The sequence below is a fragment of the Mesoplodon densirostris genome, chromosome 6 (assembly GCF_025265405.1).
Source record: "Mesoplodon densirostris isolate mMesDen1 chromosome 6, mMesDen1 primary haplotype, whole genome shotgun sequence".
NCBI classification, from domain to species: Eukaryota; Metazoa; Chordata; class Mammalia; order Artiodactyla; family Ziphiidae; genus Mesoplodon; species Mesoplodon densirostris.
In genome coordinates this window covers 79,382,031-79,400,257 of record NC_082666.1, presented here as the reverse complement: position 1 = coordinate 79,400,257, position 18,227 = coordinate 79,382,031, and the positions used below count along the sequence as shown (strand labels likewise).

Genomic DNA, 18,227 nt, shown 5'->3' with positions numbered 1-18,227 from the left:
AGTATGTACAAAGCAAACAAAATTTTTCCAACAGAACTCTCTGAACTTATGGTGGTTAGAGTAGTTTAAGCTTACTTTTGTCCTCCTCTCATTTTCCAAAAGGAAAAGACACAAATCTATTTGTATAACATTGACAAGCAGGAAAAAAAATCCATGTTTATGGTTGAAGTTTCAGGGTAAGATCTTGTTTACATGGAAAGAAAACCTACCAATTATCTACTACTGTTGAACTACCTCTGGGAATTGGGAGGATGTGGGCAGCTGGTTTGTGTCTCTACCTAATCTAAACCCAATGTCTAATGATTATTTGTGCCCTTTCCTAAATTCCTAGAATTTAGCACAGGAGGAAAGATCCTATTTCTTTTTGACTTTGTATATTCCACTGGGCACAGGACAGGGCCATACATATGGTAAGGAAGTGCTAAATTCTAATAGACTCAGAATGAAGTTGTTTTTATATGATGGTAGAATCTATGGAGACAGTAAGACAAGGAGTAATTATCACTACATTTGCCAGTCGATAGATATTTACTAGTAATTAGGTAAATATACCAAGTGTGGAGGGTATGAAGTCAAATGAAAAGAAACCTCCAATTTAGAGGTACCCACAGTTTAGGTATGACCCGTGCATGTTAATTGTAGTGCAATACAGGAATACCAACATGTAGATATGTACAAAGTACTGCAAGAGCTGGAGGGGTAAGCTGCCTGGGTAAGTTGGAGGGCCTTACAAAGCACAGAGATATTTGGTTTAGGCCTAGAAAGATTTTCTAGGTGTTGAATGAGACAAGGGCCGATGAATCTGTTTTGTGGGGAGGTGGCAGAAATTGAGGCAGGGTAGTTAGATGGGAGCCAGGTAAGGATGCATCTTGGGGATTGTGTGAAAAAGTTCAGAATTCAGTCTCCATACAACGAGGAGCTATTGGAGGTTCTAGGACGACCAGTGGCATCATTTTAAGACCTCCATTGGTCAGTTTTGAGAACAGGCTGGAGGAGAGGAAGAGACTGACACAGCTAAAACCTTCAGAAGGTGATAGCACCAGTCCAGTCAAGAGATGACCAGGATCTACCTGACATAAGGACAAGAAAGGGAGGAGAGATTTAAGATTTCATAAGGTAGCTTTGAAAGAAATTGGTGAGTAATCGAATGGTAGGAAAGGGAGTGATGAAAGATGGGTAAGAGAAAGGCAGCTGGAATAATTTCAAATTCAGAATATTCCCATGGTATGCTATGTTGTTCAAGTGGAATGCATCTGATTAAGGTTGATATTAGCTAAATTTATTTCCTAATGAAAGTCTGTTAATGTAACAAACAATCATTGAACACCTGTTTATTTCTTATGTGTTGGACACTCTTTTATCCTTAAAAATCCAGTAACAAAAACTAGCATTATTGAGCTACTACTTTGTGTTAGGCATGGTGCTGCACACTTAGATGTTTCTGTCTAGATATCTTAGATATCACATGTTTCTGTCATTCTCACAGTCACCCTGGGATGTGTGTATTATGGTCCTAATTTTATATATGAGGATGCTGAAACTCTGATATCTAGTTTTCTGTGTAATTGAACTTATAAGAGGTTTACTAGTTGAACAGAAACTGGACATTTCTAAAACTCTGCTCTTTTCATTAGCTTACTCTGCTTCTCTATGTCAGAATTTCATATACCCTGCATTTTCAGGATTTTGAAAGGACAAATATTCCCAGTTGGTCATTAGGAAGCACCAACTTGTTGACGTCCTCTAAATTCCTTTAAGTCTTATTCCTGTGGGTTCCTAATTCTCATTAGGAAAATGCACATGTCCTTTATCCTATAGGAGTCTGTGGGGTTCCATAAGTCCTACCTCTTTGGATGGCATCTCCTGAAGACTTTGTGGTGATAACTGCTTCATACTTGCCTTACTAGTGGTATAGAGCATAGGAATTATACCGCCTGGGTTCAGACCTCTCCTCTGTCATTCATTAGCTATGTAACCTCACTTCTGTTCTCTCTGCATTCATTTACTCACTTATCAAATGAAGTAACCTTTCATTTTACTTCACAGGACTGTTGTGAAACTTAAATGAGATAATGAATGTGAAAGGATTAATAGAGTAGTACCTGGCAAAAAGCAAACACTAAAAAATGGTAGTCATTATTAATATCTTTTTCAACTACCTACGCATGAAGTGCTTTGTAATCTGGTCCATGGTTATCCCTCTAGCCACATTCCTCCCCACTCCCCAAGCACACTCTGTGTTCTAGCTACTCTGAGCCACAAGCAGTTTCCTTTGAAACAACCTATTTTTTTGTCACTCTGCTATCTTTGCACGTGGTTCCCTTCCAGGATGGCCAAATCCTATCTCCAAATCCTCCATTGCCTCTTTCTCTAGAACAAGAGTTGGCAAGTTTTTTTGTTTTTGTTTTTTGCAAAGGGCCAGACAGGGCCTATTTTAGGGTGTGGTATGTGGTATCCATAGCAATTACTTAATGCTGCCATTGTACCATGAAAGCAGCCATGACAGTAATCGAAGGAATAATTGAGGCTATGTTCCAATAAAGCTTTCTCACAAAAACAAGTGAGCTGGTTTTACTTGCAGGCATATTTTGCCAACCCCCTTTCTGGAAAGTTCTCTGGAAGCTCCCAGTCTGAGGTGGGTGCTCTTTTAGATGAGCCTTTACCCACTCATGCTACCTGTAATCAAGCATTCTTTACCCTCAGGAAATTATTCGTTTCTCTGTCTCTCATAAGACTGAGAAATGTGAGAGCAGGGATTATATCTTGTCTTTTCTGGCTTTTTATACCTTTCCAAGGACAGAGAAGTCTCATTAATGTTTCTTGTGGAAATGGATGAATCTCATTAACAAGATGCTGTGCACTGACTTTGTGATTCATTTGCTCTTTACAAAATCTGGCCTAACCTGATAAGATTAATGTAAGGTTCAAATTGAGGCCAAATCAGCATGGCTCATACTTTCAAAAGGCGTGGCCTCTCTGTCTCATAGATAACATGAAATCGGCATATACCACTCCTTTCTGTTTGCTTTAAAGTATTTTCCCTATAAAAGAGTACAACTTCCAGAGGCCATTGAAGTGAAACAATTTAATAAAAACTGTTTGTTCATTTCTTAGTGATGGGATGATTCAGTTAAGTACAATTTTAAATTTAATGATGTGGGGAAAAATTTGGAAAGGGAGTGTTGATTGAATGCTTTGGAAGTACCTGTCCTATAAGATTATTGAAGTAGGTAGAAGAAATACCATGGACCTTTGATATATCCATACAAGCCCTTAGGGCATCTTCAACATAGCTGAGTAGGGAGGAGGTTAAAGATAGGGGTTACCAAAATTATCAAAGAAGAATTATCTGGAGAAGATGGCAAACCAGATATCTTAAATTTGATGAATTTCTATCATCTCTTCTCCAGTTTCAGGAGATTGTGTACATTTCTTATTGTTGACTACTGAAGCAGCAAGGTTTTGTGGCATCTTGTCAAACTTTCATTAAGTTATCTTGACACATAAAAATGAATCCAATATCTAAAATAGCTTTGGATTTAAATTTATTTTGGCATATGTAAGCAGCAAAGTGCCAGGCTATGTAGACTTGCATGCTGATTCTAATTTGTGATAAGCAGTTGATGACAATTTGTTTGAATGTTCATTTCTCCATTTCAACCTTGCTGGCTAAAAGGTGGCAGAAACAATTCTGGTATGTAGGCTAGCCATAAATTTATTGCTTACATATTGATCATGAATGGTGTGCCCTTTTAGAACTCTTTCTCCTAGTAACCCATGAGAGTGATCTGAGGAGATAATATTAACTTGAAATTTCGATTTTTGCCTCTTCCTAATGGCTCTTCAGCTGGATAAATCATTTACTTGAAATAATTCTTCAGTTATTCAATTGTCTGTGGTCAGATTTGAGTCTAAGCTTTATTTTGACTTAGCCTAAGGAATCTTAGGCTGTGTCAATCTTTTCGAAGACTTTTTTTTTTTTTTTTTTGCGGTACGTGGGCCTCTCACTGTTGAGGCCTCTCCCGTTGCAGAGCACAGGCTCCGGACGCGCAGGCTCAGCGGCCATGGCTCACGGGCCCAGCCGCTCCGCGGAATGTGGGATCCTACCAGACCCGGGCACGAACCCGCGTCCCCTGCACCGGCAGGCGGACTCCCAACCACTGCGCCACCAGGGAAACCCTCAAAGACTGTTTTGAAATGACAAACAGGGGCTTTGCCTTCCTCCCCATTAGAGTTGTCATCACTCAAGTTCATCTCTTTAGCACTTCAGCCTTACAGCTCATTTCCCATTCTCTGATTACTCTCTAACCACCCTGTGTGTTACTTCTGCTTTCAGGATATCATTATCTGTTCCAGAATATTCAGTGAATCCTTGCTATGCACATCATCAAGAGCAAACTCTTCAACTCTTCTTTTTTTTTTTTTTTTTTTTGCGGTATGCGGGCCTCTCACTGTTGTGGCCTCCCCCGTTGCGGAGCACAGGCTCCGGACGCGCAGGCTCCGGACGCGCAGGCTCAGCGGCCATGGCTCACGGGCCCAGCCGCTCCGCGGCATATGGGATCCTCCCAGACCGGGGCACGAACCCGTATCCCCTGCATCGGCAGGCGGACTCTCAACCACTTGCGCCACCAGGGAGGCCCTCAACTCTTCTTTTAAGACTGCTAAAATCTAGCTCCATCCTGTCTGTCCAACCCTCAATTTTCTCTTTCACCTAACTTAAAGCACTATTTTTATATCTCAGCTATTGTGAATAATGCTGCAGTGAACATGGAGTGCAGATATCTCTTGTCCAACTCATAGAAGTAGAGGGTAGAATGGTAGTTGCCAGGGCTGGCGGGGAAAAGAGAAAATAAGGTACAAAGTTATACAAGAGGAATGAGTTCTGGAGATCTAGTGTACAGCATGGTGAAAATAGTTAACAGTACTGTATTGTATACTGGAACACAAACAATTGTAACTATGTAGAGGTAATAAGTTATTTAGCTTGATTGTGATCTTTGCACAATGTATGCATATATCAAAACATTGTTATATACCTTAAATAATACAATATTTATACGTAGAAGATATAATAAATAAAGTTGTTTTTTTAAAAAAACCCACTATTCCCAACAGATGAATTATTTGCTGCCCCTTAGGCCTGCCAAAACCATGTCCCCCATCTGCTTGCCTTTTCTCTGTCTGCTCGTATGTATCCTGGGTGCTCTCTGAACCCCTCCAGTTCCCCACATCCCCTAACTACCCCAGCCTATTCTGATATCCTTTTCTCATCTTTATCCTACTCTATGTCCATTTGTTTGAATTAAATGGAACTCTAAGTTCCTTGAAAGCAGAGGTTAGTGGCTATATCATTGATTCTTAATGAATATGTGATCTTTTTTTTAAATGAAAATTAGAAACCCCTTCTTTGAATGTATTTTTATAAAGTTTGTCTTTTTTCTTGTTAAGGCCTCTGGCAAATAAAGTATAGGAGTAAAATTAACACCTGTTTTCTAATTATCTGAAGATAACATTGTTCTCACTTTAGATTTCCTTGTAGCCTTATTTGAATACATATAATACATAACATAACTACAATCACTGTGACCATATGAAATCTACAATTTATCTAGTTATTTCCACTTCGACTCTGAGCTCCTTGAAGCAGGGAGTTTGTCTGTTTACTCTCCACTCAGCTCCCAGTGCTTTGAAAATTCTCAGCTGTATGCTGGGTGTTGACAAGGACAATCCCCTCTGCTTATTTCCACATTAAATAGTCTTCGAAGTCCTGATGGTTAGTGGCTTCATTATATTCCTTCTTATAATTATACTATATTATTTTAACATCCCCTGTTTTTGTGCATTTAGGTTGTTGCCATATTTTTCCTTATAAAATTGCTGCTATGAAGCTTCTTGAACATAGATGTTTCTGTACATATTTGGGTTTTCTTAAATGGTAAATATTATTGTTTTAGAATTGAGGCAAAGCATATGGCCAAAATTCTTCTATTTAAAGGCAAATTATGGGTATTGTTAATGCTCTTGATAAATATTATCACTTTTGAGATTGTTCTCTTTCTGTTTAATGAATAAAAGGAGAATTTTAAAGCCTTCATTTCTCTTATTTATGAAATTGAACAGTTTCCTAACATTTATGGATTATATTATCAGTTGCCTATTCATGCCATGTGGCCTTTCTTTCTTTTTTTTTTTTTTTTTTTTGCGGTACGCGGGCCTCTCACTGTCGTGGCCTCTCCCGTTGCGGAGCACAGGCTCCGGACGCGCAGGCTCAGCGGCTATGGCTCACGGGCCCAGCCGCTCCACGGCACGTGGGATCTTCCCAGACCGGGGCACGAACCCGTGTCCCCTGCATCAGCAGGCGGACTCTCAACCACTGTGCCACCAGGGAAGCCCGTGGCCTTTCTTTTATGAGGCCGTTCCTCACATTTCTCACTTTACATTTGTATAGTGATTTACAGACTCAAAGTACAGACGGTCCCTGGCTTATGATGGTTTGACTTACAGTTTTTTGACTTTACTGTAGTGAGAAAGTGATACGTATTGAGTAGAAACCGTACTTCAGATTTTGGATTTCGATCTTTTTTTCAGGCTAGCAGTCTGAGGTACAATGCAGCTTCCAGTTAGCCAATGCTATCATGAGGTCAACAACTGATATTTAGAACCATTCAGGGACTTCCCTGGTGGCCCAGTGGTTAAGAATCTGCCTGTCAGTGCAGGGACACTGCAGGTTCGATCCCTGGTCCTGGAAGATCCCACATGCCATGGAGCAACTAAGCCCGTGTGCCATGACTGCTGAGTCTGTGTGCCGCAACTACCGAAGCCTGCACACCTAGAGCCCGTGTTCCACAACAAGAGAAGCCACCGCAATGAGAAGCCTGCGCGTAGCAACGAAGACCCAACGCAGCCAAAAATAAAATAAAGATTCATTACTATAAAAAAAATTCAGTTTTTCCCTTTCAGTATAGTATTCGCTAGATTACTTTCGATAGTCAACAGTTTATTATAAAATGAGCTTTGTGTTGGATGATTTTTGCCCAACTGTAGCCTAATTTAAGTGTTCTGAGTGCCTTTAAGGTAGGCCAGGCCAAGGTGTGATGTTCAGTAGGTAAGTGTATTAAATGCTTTTTTTTTAAATTTTATTTTCAATTTATGATGAGTTTATTGGGATGTAACCCCATCTTAAGTCAAAGATCTGTACACATAGCACCTCATTTACTCATTGTAACAACCTTCTTGGAGAATAGGGCCATGTATGAGCCTTATTTTATATATGAAGAGAGACTCAAAAAGCTAAACTGCTTGCTCAGGGTAATGGACTAACAGATGCAGCTGGGACCAGAACATGCCTTTTTACTGTTATCCTAAAGCTTTTCCCTCAACAGTACTCTGGCCTAAAGAAAACCTTTTCAAAGGAGAGATCCTTGAACTTGTAAAGAAAAATTAATACTATATGAGAGTATCAAGTGTAATTAAATAGATGTGTCATGAAGCTTATCACGACACAGACCAGTGTTGGTCAACTCAACAGTCCTATGCCAGTGCCTGACACAGGCGATGCACTTCATACATGGTTGCTGAGTAAATAAATGGGCAGAGTCTATGTTGGATAAACTGGATAAAGTTTCTGGGAGCATGCATGTTTTGATTGAAAATCTAACCTGTTTGGATGGGAGTTTGTCTTACTAAAGAATCCATTCTATTTATCAGGCAATGTTCAGACCTACATTTGAAAGCAATTTTTGCCAATTTAAAGAATCTCTAATGTGGAGTTGATGAGGTTTGATGGACTTAATATTCTGGAGTATATCATATAGGTTCCCCATCTTTTTCAGTCTTTTTCTTTACGATGTAAAAATGAGTTCTGAAAATGCATTGTAGTATTAGACTCATGAGTTCAGGTTACTGCATTTCAAATTGTATAATCCTCATCCACAATTTCATTTCAGACTCCTCTGATTTAGGTGGGCAGATTTTTTTTTTTAAATTAATTTTGGCTTGTTGGGTCTTTGTTGCTGTGTGCGGGCTTTTGCTAGTTGCGGCGAGCGGGGGCTACTCTTCCGTTGCAGTGCGCAAGCTTCTCATTGCCGTGGCTTCTCTTGTTGCGGAGCACAGGCTCTAGGTGCGTCAGCTTCAGTAGTTGTGGTACATGGGCTCAGTAGTTGTGGCTTACGGGCTCTAGGGCGCAGGCTCCATAGTTGTGGCACACGGCCTTAGTTGCTCCACTGCATGTGGGATATTCCTGGACCAGGGCTTGAACCTGTGTCCCCTGCATTGGCAGGTGGATTCTTAACCACTGCTCCACCAGGGAAGCCCCTGGGCAGATGTTTAATGCCAGGGATTTAACTCTTTGTCATTCCTTGTGCTTCTGAGGAAAGGTATCAGAGAACTATGGGGGACAGAGGGTAAGCCCCAACTCTTCCTCTGTGAAGTTTGCGTTTTTTAGGTTTAATCTAACAAACATGCATTGTGATGTTGTATGTAATAATCAACAGACCTTAGGGTATCAGGAATCACAGTTATTAAGATATGGTTTATAAGATTATTTGATTCAGAAAGACTATACCTTAGAGTAAAAAGGAGAAGCAAAAATAGAAGAGTGGTTATACTTAAAGGTCTTAAAAAACAGACAGTAGAATAGTATTAGAAAATATATACCTTATAAACAAAACTTATTATCCCTGGCCAATATCCTCCAGATAAAGGCTATACTGTTCTGGCTGTAAAGGAAATAATAGTAGCTTCAAAAGTGGTCCTTCTCTAAATTGAGACACATTTCATCATTGGACGGGCATGGTTTTATCCTGGTTACCAACTGTACTATTTTATTTAGAAATATCTTATTGTACTACATGAATGTTATTGAATTTTCTACATTGGAGACACAGCTTCTATTTTATTTGTGATATGAGACTATTTTTTCCTGCCTAATTAACATAATTAGATATAAACATTGGCAAAACAAAGCTTGTATATGTTTTTATTCAACTGTATATGTTGTATTCTTTTTCTTACAGAAGGATTTTGTTCCAAAGATTAATTTTAATTTCATAGACATGGTTCTTAAACATCTGTCTTCTGAGCTGATACTCCTATGATTGGAATTTCCCAAGTGTAAGGGCATAATAGGATGACTCACATATAAAACTGGCCCTCTGACTTTAAAGTATTCTGTCCCATAGCAACAAACCTATTGCTTTAAATGAAAACTAAATCAAAGTTTCTGTAAATTATCATTGTTTTACAGCTGTTTAAGACCAAACTGTGTCACTCTCTGGACTCTTAAAAGTTGTTAAATGAAACTGTGCTTTGATAACCATAATCATTACTGATGTATAAACGTGTACATCAAGAGTATCTTTTTAAACAATAGTTCTTAAAAACAATTTATAAAGTTAAATATAGGAAAAGTATATCTGCTAAATAGTCTGTGATAAATTCTAAATATCATGAGCCAGAGCAGAAAACAATTTGCAAAGTTATTTCTATTACCAGCCTGCTTGAATCCATTTTATGGCTCTAGGAGTTGTTTTCCACTGGTCATGGAATTAAGACCAAATTACCAAACTTCTTCTTCAACGTAATCCTCTTACTTTTGTTAACTTTTCCTATTTTCTTTTTTTATTTCCATTTTAGCTTTTCTAGGTGGTTTTCCTGAACATTTTCTTCACTTGATTTTTTTTTTTTTGGTTCCCACTCTTACCCTTGTTCATTCCCCAAATTCACACCCAGTGGAAATTGTTCCCCCTGCTTTCAGACTGTCAGCTTCTAAAATTTTACATTAATTCTGTAATTCCATTTCTCCCACTAAATCTTTACAGGTTAAGGAGGGGCATTACTTTTCCCTCCAGCTGTGTCTTTTCCAAAACATGCAATTTCTTCTTTGTTCCCATCTTTTGCTTCAAGGCTCTCTCTCCTTGACCCTCTACTAAAAAAACCTTAGGTGAATTTTAATTGGTATGAAGCTTGTCCAGCACATGAACCTAATAAGTTCTTTTGATCATAATGATAAAGAATGAACTAACCTAGAGTTTAAGACCTTAATCAAGATGTCTAATCCAAATGTTGAAGTAAGCTTTCATTAATTTTCTAGCAGCTAGAAAAATCAGAAAGGGAAATAGTTAATGTTTGATCATCTACTGTGGTACCAATATTGCCTGAGCACAGTAATGCTATTGTCATTTATACTAAGTTAAGGTTAACAGTTCAGCTCAACATGTGTTTGTTTCTTTAAAAATACCTCTCCCTAGAAAGTCGGAAGTTTTTGCAATATCTGACCTCTTTCTATGTAACCTATTCTGATTTGTTAGCATTTCCTAGATAGTACTCAGAATTTTCCTAGGTGACCACACACTCAGGACCTCAAGGTTCTGTTGAGGAATGCGAAGCATTTATATATGAAGTTGTTAATCCTTATATAAAAAAACATAATTAAGTACCAAACTGAGTGCAAGAGATGGAGATACAGAGAAGGGATGCGATGAAGTGTTTGGGGGAAGTTTCATAGAGAAGATGGATTTGGACTTGAGCCCCATAGGAGAATAAGAGTGTATGGGAAGAACACAGACAAAGGCTCAGTGTTTCTCAGTAGAAGTGCCGTTGGCATTTTGGCAGTACGGCTCTTCATCATGAGGGACTGCTCTGGTCATTGCAGGATATTTAGCATCCCTGGTCCTTGGGTACTAAATGACAGCACTATTCCAGTTACAGTGTAATCAAAATACCCTACACAGGTTCAAAACACTTGCATGGGTGTTGTGCTGCCCTTGGTTGGGAACCACTGTGGAACATGCCATCCTCTTATGGATGGTCCTGATTTTGGCTTTCCCAGGCAGAGTTAATGATGCCAAGTAACAGGAAGTAGAGGTTTATTTATTCACACTGTAACATATTTTAGAAGGTGTAGACTTGAGTATTTTTAAAGGATAGGTTGGATTTTTCTCTTGAAGTTATTCCAAAATGAGTTTTTCAGTCATCCAGGAGAAACCTTTTTGTAGGTTAGAGAAAATCATGTGTGAGATAGGTAGATCATACATAATTAAAAAGACTGGGATGTGTGAGGACAACATAGGCACCAACAAAATATAATTTTCTGAAATTGGTGAGTCTCCAGAAAAATTTGGGACTGGTCATTTTTGGCTGACTTATATACCTACACAGGGAAAATATCTTCACATTTAATTCTGGAAGTCTGTACTCTCCATGTATCTTTATAAATTATGTATACATATACAGATTAAGTCTAAAAAGGATAAAACAATACATGCTTATTTAAGAAAATTTAGAGGACACCAAACATTGTGGGGAAGAAAAAACTAAAAATTATAACCTCAATAATGAGGGATATTTTCTCAATGTTTTCTATGGTTCATACATACAATGTAGTTTCCTACTTTTTTTCCACTTAAAGTTCTGATGAAAGTATTTTACATATATTTTGAACTCTTCATAAGCATATTTGTCATGCATCAATAGAATATTTAATATGAATGATTGAGTCATTTATAGTACATTTTGTCTATTATCAGTTCTATGAAACCTCTCATGTTAAATGAATCCTGGCAAGTAGGTGTCATTGATTTTATTTTTTTTTCTTATCTTTTAGCAATGGTACTTAATTTCTTGCATCCTACATCTCTTTGAGGGCCTAAGGAAGTCAGTGGATCTCCCCTCAAAAAAAGGCATATATGTATATGCTCAGAAAATTTCTAGACCACCTGAAGACTCTCTGTGGATCCTTTAAGGAAATATAGATCTTGGATTACAAACTCCTATTTTTCAGCATAAACTTTCTCTCAAATGCGGGAAATGTCAGGGGAAGAAAGAATGCCAGTGTTGAGATGTCTGTCACTTGGTGGTCTCACTGGAACTTAATGACATGAGTGTGCTGTGTGGTATGCTATTGCCAACTGTTTTGAACCCTGAGGCCATCTAGTTCGCTTATTCCAGGCCGTTGTACCAGAACCTGTTTATTGATGGAACTGGCTGTGTAGTGTTGGAAGGGATATGAAGAGTCTCTAAGTTGTTAATGTAGGAAGAACTGAAGTCCACATTTCCAAAGAGTCTAGAGATAAGGCTTTTTCTCTGAGCACTGTTGATTTGCTGCAGAATTGGGAAGTATCCAGATTTTTGTTGGTGACTTCCCACTTTTCCTTCAGGTGTTTTTATTCCTTCTGTTTGATATTGCATCCTTAAATTAAGCTCTATTGCAACTCTCCCCCACAAGCACCCTTAAGTAGCACTTACCAGCATCTCCTTTTTCATTCCTTGCTCCATCACAATCTCATCTGTTTTATTTTCAACCTAGGCCAAATTCTGGGACACAAGAATGAAAATGGATACCGTTTTCTCAATATGTGGAGCATTTCACCCCATATTATACTATTCAGTATCTATAGAAATACCTAGAAAGTGGTGTTCTCAAAGTTAACTCTGTGCTTCCTCTTGGCTGTTTTATTGCCATAGAAACTTTAACAGATTTAAAAGTTAATTCATTTATCTCACTCTCTTGGCTTGAATCGGTCTCTCCTTTTCTTACTGCTACATTATTTCAATCCCCCCAGTCTCAACTTCCCGGTCATCTTTGACATCTTCATCTCACTAGCCGTTTAGAACTATGGTATCCTAATTCCTCCTAGAAAACAAATCGCTTCCTCCTTTTGATCCTGACTACTAGTGGCCTAATCCAGGACAATAATTTATGTCCTAGATTGGTTTCCTTTCTGTATTCTATATTCCTACCAAATCATGTTCTAGAATATTACTTTGACCACATTACACATGTACTCTAAAACGCTTAATGGTTTTCCCATTTCCTAGAGGGTAAAGTGCTTTCAAGTGAATAATTATTCAACTAACATGTCTTAAATGCCTTTCTCCATGCTGTAAGTCACTCAAGAAATTGTTCAGTAGGAAAACCAAGATGTGCATAGTTAACTATAATGCTAGATAGAAGGTGCTCTAAATTTTGAGAGGTAGAAAGTTATAGTGAATTTGAGAGGAGAGTGATGATGTTTTCCCTCCAACTGAGAGAAGTAAGGAAGACTTGTTAAAGCCAGAACTGAAAGAATGAATGGGATAGAGATGAGGGAGAAATGGGGCAATAGGTTTGGAAAACAGGGAGAATAAGCATAAAGACTGACGCTGAGCCAAGGCACATTTGGGGAAATTCAAGTTGTAGTTTAAACTTAGTCTTGCATTTGAGGGCCTTCCAGACCTTGGCTCAACCTTCTTTCTGGTTAACTTAACTCCTTTCATGTCCTTAAATGCACCGTTTGTTCTAACGAAATTGGCCTATACTTTCTCCTCTGACAAATGCCTTGATTTCCCTGTCTTCATGTCTTTGCCTTTGTGTTTCTGTTAGTAGGCTGTTTCCCATTTTCTCCATAACCAAAGTTCAGACTATCAGTTACAGGTCCTGACTCACTTCTGAAGATATGTCTTGTTTAGCAGGTACAATGTTTGTTTTCAAATTAAATTTGAATGCCTGAATGTGGGGCACCTATGCCCTCATTCACCACAGTTCCCCTAAATTCTCTCGTAATATTTTTTTAAAAAGGCTTTTCCTTTTAGTTCCCACCCAGGCCCTTGTCAGCATTTGAGTTTGCAATCCCTATGAACTTGTTCAAATCCTACTGATTTTTTCTTTAATGATTTTCCAAATCACTCTAGCCCATGGAAATGACTTCTATCTTTAAATTCTCTTCCTTCTCTGAACTTACTGTTTTATCTCCTTCAGTTGGAAATTAGGTACTCCTTTAAAATGTCTATGGATTTAATGATTAAATTTGCAAAGATGTTTAATTATTATACCCAGTATCTTCAGCACCGGGTATGTAGGAGCTAGAAATATTTTACAAGTTCTTCATGCCACAAGAATGCCTTACATTCAGCATGAGTGCAACAAATATTAGGTTGAACCATATGAAATTGTTATTTGTGTTCGTACAAATGGTTGAATATTAACAATTTCCAACAGTTCAACGCAAGAAAAATCAAATTTGATTTTTAAGTTTGCAAACTTATGAAACTTCCTAAAATGAATTTTTTAATTGTATGAGTAGAAGTTCATTTATTTAGCATCCTTCATGTGGAAAAATTCCAGTAACATTTAATAAAGCTTGACCATTATATTCATGAATTAGAATTTTAAAAAGTCATTTTAATCTAAGTATATGATTAATACCCATTATTAACCTATACTTATAATAGGAAAAGTTTTGAGAAGAGGTAATATCTTTGGAGAATCACTTTATATATTTTACCTATGTATAAATTTTTTTTCTTCAAGAAATAAAGAGGTAGATAGATGTAGTTGCTTTTGTATTATTGTAGAATCAGTTATCTGAACTTGATTTCTGGTTCTGAACAAGTCACTTCATCTTTTTAACCTCAGTTTTCTACTATATAAAATAGAAATAATGGTAATAATACCCCTAACAGGTTTGTTGGGAGGATCAAATAAGATAATATACATCAAGAGGCCAAGGATGGTGCCTAGCATGTAATAGATGCTCATGTTGGTTTCCTTCCTTTTGATCTTCAGGCAGGGATGGTCTTAGGGAGTATGTTGATGATAAATGAGGGTAATTTGTAGTTATCAAGGCTATGGGGAATGTTTGCTTTTTTATTTATTCATATGTTATTCATTTGGATCTGCCTAATCTCTCTGGTCTTGTATTCAACACCTTTTACCTCTTCGTCATACTGCTGTTCCCTCTGTTCTAGCCAATTCGAGGTTATCTTTTATTCTTTGCTTGAACTATAGTCTTCCCCATACTCATGAGGACAGTTCTCCCAGGACTCTGTGCTTTCTCCCTTGTAGCATGTAACCACACCTGCAGTGAAAAGCAACCATGTACTTCAGTGTTTATTATCTCCTCCTTCACTAGATTTAAATCTCCAATACAGTGACCATGTCAGTTTAATTTACCACCATCACTACAGGGCCAAGCATGGTATCTGGTCCATAGTAGGGTAGGGTTCAGTGAATGTTTGCAGAATCAATGACTGACTGACATCTAATTAGTGAATGTCTAGATCTAAATTGGCGCATGTACAGTCAGGATGGAGGAAGAGTCTGTTAGGTGGTCACCTCAAGGTAATTTGCCAGCTTAAACTGTGTCTGAAAGAATACTACTGATTCTTATTTATGGAGCTGGTAGAAAGGGGAGTCCTATCTTTAGCCAAACAAATGATTGTGTTCTTCATTTAGAATGGTCAGAATTTAAAGATATGCAAGTGAGTGAAGCTGAAATTTAGACAACTCCTAGAAATATAAGTGCTGCTCAGATGACAACAGCCAAGTTCAATTGTTGATTTGAGATGAAGAAAGTTATTTAGTTGTTTGTTATGCACATAAACAAAGGAAACTTAATACTCTCAACAAAGTGCACTCATTCCTTTCTCCAGTACACTCATTCCTTTCTCCCTCTCATTTCCTTTCTTCCTTTAAATAAATGGGCTCCTAATAGTTTTACCTCTTGTTCTCTTCTATGTGCCAGTGAGATCTATTTATCCATCTCATATGGAGAATGTAGATGAATGTATGTATGTGTGTATACATGTCTATCTGTGTGTGTATATATGTATATATGTGTGTGTATATATAGTCAATGCTGTCTTGTCTAAAATATTAAGTCTTCTAGATGGGTTGTTTGAATTTTATATAGGATTGAGATTATCTCTTATTTTTATCACATAACATTTTGTTCTCCTTTTCTGCTCTAAGAAGCTGTTGCTTTGCTATAGTTCTTACAGCACGATAAGACTTTTCAAGTGGCCAAACCTATTCACAGCAGTTCAAGTCCCCAGAATTCTCATTTTGATTTCTCTGAAAAACAGTAGACTGTTGATCCTTGGGCTCTGGACTGCAAATGTGCATTTCCTCAAACTGTTAAGAGTAATCTCTCCTGGGGAGCTGAAGCCACATTAGGGAAATTAAAGACAAAAATTCTTCTTTTGTTCTTAAGTTTTAAATGACTTTGCTCTGAAGATAAAGTCTCCCTTGACTGGTATATGTAGAGAATCTAGAGGCTAGTAAAATGTGCCTGTAGACCCTAATATACTGTGTCAGCTATTCTCTAGGCTGAAATAGGTAGATTGGGCAGGAGCATGGATTAATTTCTGCTTCAGCGGCAAATGACTTACATGTTCCTTAAGGGATTTTTCATACTGCCATTGGCTTTCCTACACACATCCCATATTATGAGGCCAAGATAATATAGCAAGTGCCATGTATGTACTCTTAAGGTTTTATCTCAGAAATTTTGGGGGAGGGATTTGTGGCAAGCTTTCCTTCTCATTTGTTCAATTTTTATTTTAAGTCTTTCTCATAGCCCAGACTTAATTTGATTCTCTCAGACAGATGTAATTAAATAGCCAGATTTTATACTTTTCTTGAAAAAAGATGATGCACTTTGACTTTTTTTATTCCTCTAAATTTTGTGTACCTATGGGTGTTTCTGTGTAAGCTTGTAAAAATTAAAAGTATGACAAAACAAGCCCACAGGCAAGGTTTTCCCCTCCTGGTTCTTCATGTAGAAGGTGGGTCTTCTTTTTCTCGTCTAGCTATGTAAGATGGGTGCTGCTAAAATCTTCCAGACAGTGGCACAGAAATCTCTGACTAATGAGCCCTTGATTTCTGTGGCTTCTTTGAAGGAAAAGAATCCTTCAACTTCTTAAAACTGGAGCTGTCCAAAAAATATTACTTGGCAATGGAAAAGTTTTTGGAGAATATAGGTGAATATATATGTGTATGTTATATATATGGAAAATATGTTTACAATGTAGGATTGAGTGGAAAAACATTTTACAACCTAGTGTCTAAAGTATGATCTTATTTTTATCCAATGAGAGAAGAGTTATATGTGTTTGTATCTGTGTGTGCCTGCATGTGCATTTCAGTGCTAGTAGTGGTTATCTCTGGAGACGGTGCTTTGGTTTTTAGAAAACTTTTGTAGTAGAAGTAGCTACTGGTAGGTAGTCTTGACTACTATGTGTCAGGCATTGTTATGCCTTATCTAAATTATTTCACTTCTCATATTTTGTAATATTATACATATTTTAATAAGACACAAGTAATATTTAATGAAAACAATAAAAATTAATGTTTCTAAAGAATGCTACCTTTTTCTTTTCCCTATTTTTCCAACTATACTAAAAGTGATATATATAGTTATCAGATATTTAACTTGGAAAGTTGTGGCACTAACATTACTTTTCATAAGGATTCAAAGTCTGTCCTATTTCCTTGTAGTTGAAGAACCCTCTTCATAGACTCAAGTTATGGATGTAAAATACCATGGTTATTGGTAAAAATAAAGATGGTATTTAGAACCCTGTCACTTCTACATATCTTAGGATCTGCCCACACTGGGTCCTTCCCTGATAGATATCCCCCACAGATAATTTGTTATCAATCAAATATTAGGTTCTAATATCTGATTTCATGTGACCATGAAGACTTAGAATTCAGAATCATGTTTAGCATCATGTTTGGCAACTGTCAGCTCTTTGGTGTCTGGTGGTCTACAATTCAGTGGTTGCTGAAGCTGTTTAGGAAGCTTCTTAACTGAGTTCAGTCATATATTCAACCCAGATGGTCTCAACAACACCTTATTCTTTCAAGAGGCTATGTCCTTGAAATGGCTGCTAGCATGGGAACCTCAACATCCTGGACCTCGATTGCCAGAGTCCAGCTCGTGGGTCAACCAGTAGTCACATCCTCTTGATGACCTCCTCCAACATTAGTCATTCTGATGTGTAAGGTAACCTTAATGAGTGTAGGAACCATCAGTTGAGTAAATGCTCTCTCTGGGAGAAGCAGCCTACAAGTATATTTTCCAGTATTCTGATTGTTATTCAGCTGTGTGCTCTCAGTGCCACTGGAGAAATGGTGCTCTTTCTAGAAAAGTAAATGTTTTTACTTTGTGTATATGTCTGTCAGTCAAGCCACATGGTCAACTAAGAATCAAACTGAATTTATAGAATGTTTTCTATAAATTTTCTATTGTCATTTTCTTCAGAAATTCTGTAAGTTCCCAGGTTTTAAAATATTTAAGTGAATTCCTATAAACTGAGTCCTTATCCATGGCTTAAGCTACAGGCCAAGTATATATTGAGTGATAGTATCATGATGAATAATATTATGTAGTATAATTTTCTAGGGATTACCATTACTAGCAGCATGAAAATTAATAAAGGTTAGCTATATATACACACACTCCCAA

At 37.6% G+C, this 18,227-nt stretch overlaps 1 protein-coding gene across 4 annotated transcripts in view; it reads left to right on the top strand.

Annotated features, from left to right (window-relative positions):
• The window catches only part of TRPM3 (transient receptor potential cation channel subfamily M member 3), an 832,457-nt gene that overhangs the window by 33,322 nt on the left and 780,908 nt on the right, over window positions 1-18,227 (top strand). The gene's annotated exons all lie outside the window — the stretch shown is intronic.